This window comes from Parasteatoda tepidariorum, chromosome 6, assembly GCF_043381705.1.
Source record: "Parasteatoda tepidariorum isolate YZ-2023 chromosome 6, CAS_Ptep_4.0, whole genome shotgun sequence".
NCBI classification, from domain to species: Eukaryota; Metazoa; Arthropoda; class Arachnida; order Araneae; family Theridiidae; genus Parasteatoda; species Parasteatoda tepidariorum.
The window spans coordinates 69,104,453-69,114,816 of record NC_092209.1 but is presented as its reverse complement, the minus strand read 5'-3'; the positions used below and the strand labels follow the sequence as shown (position 1 = coordinate 69,114,816).

The following is a 10,364-nucleotide window of genomic DNA, read 5'->3' as shown; positions in this document are numbered from 1 at the left end:
GCTCAGCTCGTCAGCGCGCATTGGAGAGAAATTTCACAAAGCGAGTGGTGCTCGTTACTAAGCATTACGGTCGAAATCTTGCTCCCGAGCGGAACTCGTTTGCGCGCATTATGAAGCACGATTCGATTGCGAGCTGAACTCGTTCTTAACCGTGAAAGGGTTAAAAGTAAGTAAAAGTAGTCAAATATTTGCAAGTTTTAGTTTGTAGTTGTTTACGGTTTTTTAAAATTATTACGGCGCGTACGGAGCAGTTGGCATCTCTGACTTAGATCTACTCTTTAAGAGTTTCCTCACGAGATTTCAGTAATAAAGTTGTAATTCATGTGATACTTCGAAATTTCGATATGAAGTGGTGGAAAAGTTTCTTAAAATGAGAAATACGAAGCTAAGAATAAATTTTGTTACCTGAGAAATTTATTTTTTTTACAAAGCGGAGGAAGTTGGCATATTTGGTGTTATCAATTAGCTTGCCAAAATTTTTAATAATTCTGAAAACTTTGGTTTTAAGTTGTCGACCACTCTATGAAAAATTTCCTTAATTAATGATAATATAAATTAATTAAAAATCTACAAATATCAAACATGAGAATTAATCTGTGTTGTCTTTGAAATTATAATGAAAAGAAAAGTATATTTCTTCCTGTTAAATTCAATTTAATTTTAATTTCACTACCACCGGGGAAAATCATCCAAGGAAAGATTTAACGTTGCTAGGTGTGATAGGGCAGTGGTTCTTAACCTTTTTAAGCTGCGACCCAAATTTGAGAAATATGTTCATGTCGCGACCCAAAAAAAAGTCAAAATTTTTTCATTGCGATGATGATTTTTTTTAACTTACAAATTTTTTATTTATTTTTTTAAGATAAAGATAAACATAAGTACTTTTCGATCCAAGGAAAATTTAAAAGAACCTTGTGCTTGAATACATTTTGAAATGTCTTCAAACCTCGGTTGAATGCTTGTCAAGGAGCACCTTACATCTATTTCAGGATTTAACTTGTTCCGGTAATTGTTTTTGATTTCACAGAGAGCTGAAAAACCAGCCTCACGCATATATGTTGTTGAAAAGGGCAATAATACTTTTAGGGCTTCTTTAACAATTATTGGCTTTTAGGTTTTTAATTTTAACCAGAAAGCACATAAAGATTCAGTGTTTTTGTAGAAATTGTATCGAAGTGCTTGGTCACTTTGTATTTCTATTAATAGTTCTTGAAACTGATTAATATTAACAAATTCCTCATGCAAATCACTTACATCAAAATTAAATGGCATTCGATTATTATTATATTTGACCAATTATATTTGAAAACATCGTCTGCAGGGAAATATCGATCAAAGTCTGCTATTAGTTTTTCTAAATGATTAATAATAATTTTCTGTATTTCAAAATCTGTGATATCAATATTATTGTCTTCAAAAAGTAAATTAAGAGTCGGGAATGAAGCAAGTTTCTTTACTTCAACCTTATTTCTCCATAATTTGAGTTTATTTTTAAAACATGTAATTTTTTCAGTTAATTCAGTAATAATAGTATGATTACGTCCTTGCATTGACGTATTTAGATTATTTATTTCAAATAAAATATCTGACAAATAAGCAACTTGAGTAATCCACTTCAACTCGGAGAATTTAGATGCTAATGGGTGTTTCTTTTCTCTCAAAAATAATTCGACTTCTGTCCGTAATGATAATACTCTTTAAACAACTTTGTCCCTGGACAGCCATCTAACTTCAGAATAATATAATAAATGTTCGTATTCTGCACCAGAATCGAAACACAGTTCGCGGAAAATTCTACTGTTAAGAGCTCTTGATTTGATAAAATTGACTACAGCAGTGTTTCCCAAACTTTTGACTTTTGTGTACCCCTTCTAAATTTTTCGTAACGCTGAGTACCACTAATAAAAAAATGAATGTATTTTTTACTATAAAAAAATTACACTAAAAATAAAAATCACAACTGGCTGTTGAAACAACTAATTATTAACTGTTAATTCTGCAAAAACTAGCCAATTGAAAAGTACGTAATCGTAGATTTTCATTTCTAGCTTTGTTTTTTTTTTTAAAAATTGAAATTTTCGTTTGTAGCAAGATATTTCGCACAAGAACGCGTACCCCCGCTAAACTGTTCCCGTACCCCTGGGGGTACGCGTACCACACTTTGGGAAACACTGGACTACAGCAACAGTTTAATCCAAAACGATACATAATTCGGGTGATAATTTTTTTGAAGCAAGATTTTGTCTATGTAACCAACAATGAATCATGAACAATGAACAAACAATGAATCCACTTCTGTGGAACTATTTTTCTACCTCTTAGAGAGGGTCCATATGTTAATTCTTTTTTACTTTTTTATTTTCTTTTTCATTTTAAACATTAACTACTAAGTATCTTTTATTCTTATATTAATTTTGCACCTTGATATACTAAACTAATTTTGAGTCATGTGCCTTTTTTAATTATTATAAACGAGGATTAAGGGTATAGAGTTACCCAGGTACCTCATTAAGCCTAGGCTGAGTAAGCCACAATGACTTCTTCTAGGAGGTGTTGGTATTACTTATTATTTGGTGTATTACTAACTTTTTTGGTTCGACTCAGCGCGACCCAAGAAATATGCTTCACGACCCAATTTTGGGTCGCGACCCATAGACTAAGAACCGCTGTGATAGGGTAACAGGAATGCCACGGGCGACTAAAGCTGTAAGAAGTGGTAGAAACTCAATTCAATTTTATTTATATAATCTTTTTTTTTTTGTCTTATGCCTGTTTAGGCAGTGGGGGTGCGATTGTTCCTGTTTTTCAGTGGCGCCATCTATAGCCAGGAATTCGACTTCTGCCACGCCATTCACGCAACCACAACCGTTTATAGGGCTGGTCACATTCACACACAAAGGAGAAAGGACATAGAACGCACACACACAGAGAGAGAAACAACCATGCCTTGCCCGGGATTCGAACCCAGGACCTTTCTGATGCAAGGACAGTTCCCTGCCCCCTACACAGGCCGGTCGACATATAATCTATTGAATTACTAGATCGTTACTACTGCGACGATTTATATGGCAAATTATTCGTATTTAAAAAGAAAACATTTATAAGGAACTGTAAGTAAACAGATTAAAGATTTATCTTACGCGGTGTTGAATTTAACATTTCCGAGACGGGCGAATCATATATGCATTCTCAGTAGGGCGATAATCAGGGTAAAAAAAGATAAAACTGGTAGACAATTTTTTTTTTATTTATTTAGCAATTTATTTGTGGGCGGGGCAATGATAGTTTGTTTTGTTTAATTAACCACTACTTAGTTTGTATTAAAAATTGTTCAGTCACACTTTTAACTGACATGAATTAGACGCATTAGATTTACAGGGATGCCAACTAGCTCCGCTTTGTAAAATAGTATTTTCTAGTGGTAGCGAAATTCAAGTTACTTTTAGTTTAGTATTTTTCCTTTTAAGTAATTTTTTCACCACTAAATAACAAAAATTATAAGTAACATAAAAGGCAACGTTAAAGCATCAATCTGGTTACTCTATTAAAAAGTGTGCGTAACTGTCCGTGTTTAAGGAATTTTACTATATAATTTGCTACCACTTTATTAAAACTATTCCAGAAAGCGGAGCAGTTGGCATCCCTGAATTTAAAGTGAAAGCAAAAATAAGTCTGTGAAATTAGCTATGCCCAATCTTTAGTTACCGCTTCTTATATTTTAACATCCTGATTTCTTACAAATTGATTCAAGACTGTTGAAAAAGGTATATTCTTTTTAACAGTCACGACATTTTATATTTTCAGACGATAATCTCTAATAATTCTGTTACCCCATTTAGTGATAATTAATAAGAAGAATATTATCCAATTTACTGTGGAAGTTAATAGGAAAAAGCTTTTGATTTTTTCTATTCATTTCAAATTATACATGCTTCATGTGTAAAAAGTAAATCGTTTCTAAGAAGTTTCATCATGATCTTCCAATAAAAAATTTTATCGTGTAAATATTTCTAAAACATTTGCAACAGCAAAAAAGAGTTCAACTCCTAGGAGTTAAAATTACATTGTACACATTATTTTATTCTAGCTCTGTCTAGCTTAGACAACATAATGAACAATTATGTCAGCTAAAAAACTTTTTAATCTAGCAATAGCACAATTCCCACGTTCGAAAAATAAATAAAAAAATTCTGGTTAGAATATATGATAGTTAAACATGGTGTATTTTTTAAATCTTGTTTTATATTGACAAGTAAAACTAACCTCCTTTAATAATGTGATAATTTAGAAACATGAAAAAAAAATGAAAATTTTAATACAATCATCCGAAATAGGATCTCCTTGCAAACCAACAAACAAACCTGTGAAAATCAATAGCAATTTGCATTTTAAATATGCACCGAAAAAAAGACCACAAAAGAAAAGCTCAGCTTCTATTTTGATCTTTTCATGACAAAAATTTATTCTTTTTTATTTTGCTCGATATCGAATTTCTCGAACGAACAATTTAGAAAGAAAGGAAAAAGTATATCTATGCTTTTAAAATATTTTTTTCGGTGAGTAAATAAAAAGCATTGAAAAATGCACATTCACTGGAGGCATATGACAGTTTTAAGTAGTGCACAAAATGCAGGTTGACATTCACCCAAATCGAATGTACTATTCCATTTACTTCTTCTTAATAGTTTGTTTTTAGATGTTTTTAGAAAGTGAATTCATGGTTATGTCTTCGCGTTGTTCTTTATTAGGTTCTGTTTCGTCTTCGACAAAAATTCGATTTCTAAGAAAAGGCTTTGCAGGAACCTTATTTTGATCTAATGTTTAGTCTAGACTTTTGATTTTCTTTTGAGAAAGATCTATGTAACATGTACATTTCTGTATGTTTTTCTTATATCCACCCCCTAAATCCAAAACACAACGAATTTTGTTTAATATTTAAACACAATTAAATCACTGCAAAATATCTAAGACAATTATTAAACCAAAATTAATTTTTAGGAAGGACCCTTAGTTTTACAATATCGGATCAATGTTGGGGTGTCTATATTTTGTAGTAGCAGTAGTACTTTTTCTACTTCGTACTAGAGCTGGACAATGAATTAATGGCGACAGTCTGAGAACATCCTCAAGGATAATCCGGAGACATGCCCTCACAGTTTTGATCCTCTGCAGCGGGCTACCCTGCTTTGGTAGCCCGTGCATTCGAGCTCTTTGAGTTTGAACAGTTTAACGAGGACCAACACCATCACTCCCAGTTCCTTCACAGTTTGATCAAAGTGGTCACCCACCCGCTCACTGACCTCTGCTAGTGATATTTGACTGCAGTTATCAACTGAAAAACGCGTCTTACTATCAGTCCACTGCGGGACGTCTATATTTTGTCATATTGTGTTTTGAATAACAGAACAAGATTGCTCCCTATGTAGGGCCCTACATGAAGGATTTATATGAAAGATTTCATATAACACTTTTATGTGAAAGACTTCAGATTCAAAAGTTTATATGAATCGCCACTTAATTCTAGCTGACTCGTGATGAGGCTTTTGAAATGTTGGAAAATTACTACAAATTCTGAAAGCTTTAGGTTTCAATTGACAACCACTCTATAAACTATTTTGAAGATATAATTCTAGCTGACTCGTGATGAGGCTTTTGAAATGTTGGCAAAATTACTACAAATTCTGAAAGCTTTAGGCTTTAATTGGGAACTACTCTATAAACTAGTTTAAAAGTTTAAATTGTCTATCATTCTGTAAACTGTTTTGGAAAAAAATGCGTAATAGTTTCCAACCTTGAATAATTAACTGTTTGGTAAGTTCCTCCTTCCGTTGTACGTGTAAGGATAAAAATGTTTTTAAACTTACGAAAACCAAAGCAAAATATTATAAAATATAATTGAATGCCTTGAGTCAAATTAAAAGTAATTTATTCAATCTTAATCTATACATCTCCTCCTTAACCTTCCAAATTTAAATAGTTAACACTTAAAAAACGATTTAGTACACAGAATAATAATAGTTTCACTGTCATCAGAAAAGTTTCTAAAGTTTTAATTAAAATACTTAACTTTTAACACGCAAACTACTCATTACGAATGATTTACTTAACAGTTAACTTATGAGAATGAACTTTATTACGATTGTGAAAGAGGGACTTTTTGTTTCAGGGTTTTTTCTTTTGATTGCTATAACTTTTTACTTTTTTTCATTAAAAATCCTGTTAATGTTCCTGTCTTTTAATTAACTTATCAATACTCTTTATTATTCTGAGTGATAAGATGATAAATTACCCCCGAAAAGATTCGCCTCAATAGAGCAAGATTTAGAATAGAAGCTAATTTTGCTTTTATAATTAAATTTTATTCGTGAAACTTGTCTTGCATAGCTATTTATAAATTTTAGTTTAGTTTTCTAATTTAGCTTATTTTTGCGTAAGTGTACAAGTTCTGAAAGAACGTGTTGGTCTATATACATACATTTACTCTTGTTTGCGTCTTTGAAAATAATACTGAAGACAAAAAATATATGACCTTTATATAAAATCTCTTTGCTATAAAAAAATATTACCCTGTGTTATTTTATTTCATTCGTAAAGTTTATCTTGCATAGGTATTTATCTAGAAATTTTACTATAGAAGTTAAGCATATAAGATTTTTTTTCTTTTAATTTTTCCTCTATTAATTTTTTTAAGCGATGTAACGATGCTTGAGATAAAGGAGAATTGATGAAAATTTATCTCATCAAAAACAGATAATTGAAGCCTTCGAATTTTACTTGCCACAAAAACATTTTAATTTCAAAATACAGTGAACAATGAAATAATTGAGTAGTTAATTTTTTTCAAAGTGATAAAAAAAATATTTTCTTAAAAAAGGAACAATGGTGCCTGATGAATAATTAGCTGCTGAAAGTAGCCCCTAGGTGTAATAATAATTTTTTTTCTTATTTTATTATGCTATGTAAACTAAGAATTTTCTCTACATCACAGCTGTTGTTTTTTTATTTTTTCGAGCCGCTGTATGACTATTGATTTTACAAACGTAAACATAATTATTTTACCTAAGCCAACAATGAAAGAACTTTGACAAGTCAATACAAACTGCATGGCCGCATCAGCTAACACTTTTTCAATTGCTATTGAGCCCTGGTAGTTCAACAGTTTATGAAGCATTAGGGACTTATTTCTAATGGTGGTCTATATCATTATAAACTGATTTAACATGATTAAACAAAGATAAAAAAAATATTAAATGGACAAGGATTCCACTGACGACTAAAAATTTAAGAAGTGGTAAGAATTGAATAAATTATTTATTTCCTTCATTTATATATTTATTCAATCGTAACTACCACCATAATATTGTAATTTAATCATGTTTAATAAAAATTAGCCAACTTTACTCACCACACCATATATGTAAAAATTTGTTCTAGTGGTAGCTATGTTTATGTTTTAATGTATTATTTTTTATTCATTTAAACTTATTTTCCTCACCACTACATATAAAGGATATAAAAGCTTATATGCAATGCCACTTTGTCTCAGGTATTTCGTCCCATCATAAGCTTAGTAATCTTCATGAGTTGTAAGTACATGCATACCCAGACCTGCCAACTTTTAATCCCTTCCATTATCATTTTTCCCAGTGGTATTAAAATGGAATTAAAACTTCAATTTTAAGCAAACAAATGCGTTTTATTTGAAAAAAATTAAGTTGATTACCATGATAGTAACTCATATTAATATATAAGCTTAATTTTTGAAAGAATAGTGGTGATCAAAATCATTTAAAAATTAAATTTATAAAAGAAAAAATAGTATATATTTACTACCACTTTAAATATGAAAATAAAATCTCCCGCAAAATGCGGGAGAGTTGGCAGGTATGCATACCTGCCAACTTTAAATCCTTCCGAAGATGATTTTCCCCAGTGGTAGTAAAATGGAATTTAAATTACAATTTTAGGCGGAAACATGCGCTGTATTTTGAAAAAGCTTATGCTGAGTACCACAACAGTATTACATATTAATAAACATGCTTAATTTTCTTAAAAATAGTGGCGGCCAAAATGATTATATATTAAGTTCAGAAATGCATGGCATAGAAAGCATACATTTTACTACCACTTTAAATATAGAAATTAAATTTTCACCAAATGCGTAAAATTTGGCAGGTATGTACATAATAACTTAGTTTAGATGAATCGGTTAATGGCGCTTCGCTCCAAATTCCGAGCTCACATCAATATCCAAGTATTTGGTGGTGAGGCTTTTAAAATGTTGGCAAAATTCTGAAAGCTATGGTTTTGAAGTGTCTACCAATCTACAAAATATTTTACAAAAAGCTAGGTTGTGGCCGGGTAAATGGTAAGAAATATGCTAGAAAAATTTTGTAATTTTAATCTCTTTTAATAGATTTATGATTTTAATTAATCACCACTTATTTCCTTTTTAGTCGCCGGTGTCAAACCTGTACAGCAGGACCTATACATCTTCCGAAAATAGTAGATGATTCGTCAATTATGCAACTAGTGCTGTCTTCTATTCTAAATTACCAGGACTAGAGGTTGAAATGGATCAAGATTTTTAAAAAAAGCGAAACCTGGTGAGAACATCATAACTGGCTGAGATGCCAATCACTCCGGATTCATCAGAATGTTATAGAAAGCTGGAGAACTACAAGCTAAACTTTGCTGATTTTAGTTAATTTTTCTAGCAATTTTAATGGGCTCAACGCGGTATTATGTTAGCCTTTGAATTACTTAGAAGTAGTGGTGAGTCAACTACCACTCAAAATTATGTATCCGCTGTCCAAAGCAAGTCGGCATCTTTAAACTAGTACTAAGAAACGATCATCGTGAGATTACAGAAGGATGATGACTCCTGCCTGACCCGTGGCATTCAAAGGTGATGCTCTACTGATGTCCTCTTCTCCCTTGTGATGCCGGTTATGTTGAATTGATGCTGATTATCCTGAACTTTACAAGGTGAGTGATACTGATTTTGATCTCGTCAGATTCTGGAGTCGGGAGAGATAATACTGTCAACTAGCCATTTTGATGTCTGGATTTTGAGCCCGCCATTTTGTTTTTTTGAAGTCATGCAGTATCATAAAACAGCTCGTGGTGGAAAGGTCTCATTCTCTGGTCGCAATTCACCGTCGCATTGCAAAGAATCCACGTCATTAGAAGAAACCATTGCTATCTGTGGGATATAAAAAAAATACTTTCCACCAGTTGAACATGAACTTATTGACGATCTCGTAGAGTTTTACACTCAGTTTGATACAGAGAAGCTGATTCGTTTAGATAAATTATTTAGCAAACTGCTCTTTCAAATAAGATCAAGTTACCCTGGAGACTACGAATACTCATACTTCCTAAAACTGACAAATGCAGCTTATCACGTCAGATGGAAGAGGAAAATTCAAGCAGAAGAAAACAAGGAGATGAATAAAAAATCCATTCAAGTCGAATCAATAATGACTGAAACTAATCCAAGCACTGGCGACATAACCATGGAAAATAAAGATGAAAACCTGAATATAACACCAAAAACAGAAACTGACACGGACATCAATATTAACAATAATACAGAACCACCAGCAAAGAAAAGAAAAAAGAAGAAGAAAAAGCAAAATGCAGTCAAAACAATTGTACATAACTCTACACTCATGTCTACAAACAGCTGTCCTTCTTCTAGCCAACGTAACTCAACACTTGACGTCACTATCTTGCCGACAACAAAACCTAAGGAGGATACCGACAAAGTACGGGATCCGCCCAGCAAACCTGAAATAACACCGCAATCTAGATTTATTAAGGTTTTGGTCCGTGGCCTGCCTGTGGACTTTGATACAGATGCCATCAATACAGAATTACAGAAAAACAACGTTGAAACCTTAAAAATAGTGCAGTTTAAGAAGAGAATGGGAGAAGCCTATCGGCTCCTTCCACTCTTTCTCATAATCCTAACATCAACGGCGAATCACCAAAGAATATTCGAAGTCAACAACATACAGCAGATTCCGATCAAAATCGAAAGATTTCGAGGAGGTCGAGGACCTACACAATGTTACAACTGCCAAAATTATGGACATACGCAAAGCCACTGCAATGCGCCTGCAAGGTGTGTAAAATGCGCTGAAAACCACAGGTCTCATGAATGCAACAAAGACAGAACAACACCTCCAAAATGTTGTAATTGCTACAAAAACCACACAGCCAACTATACTGGGTGCGAGACCCGCCCCAGCAGAAGGAGCCCTCGAGCAACATCAAATTCGACGCCTAAACTTGCTCACCGATTAGTGTCATTAATCAAAGAATTACAGGAATTGCTCAAAAATGAAGAAGTGCTCCGT

The 10,364-nt window shown here is 32.7% G+C and overlaps 1 protein-coding gene across 2 annotated transcripts in view; it reads right to left on the bottom strand.

Annotated features, from left to right (window-relative positions):
- LOC107452224 (GTP-binding protein RAD-like) overlaps nucleotides 1-10,364 on the bottom strand; it is a 157,581-nt gene that overhangs the window by 133,436 nt on the left and 13,781 nt on the right. The gene's annotated exons all lie outside the window — the stretch shown is intronic.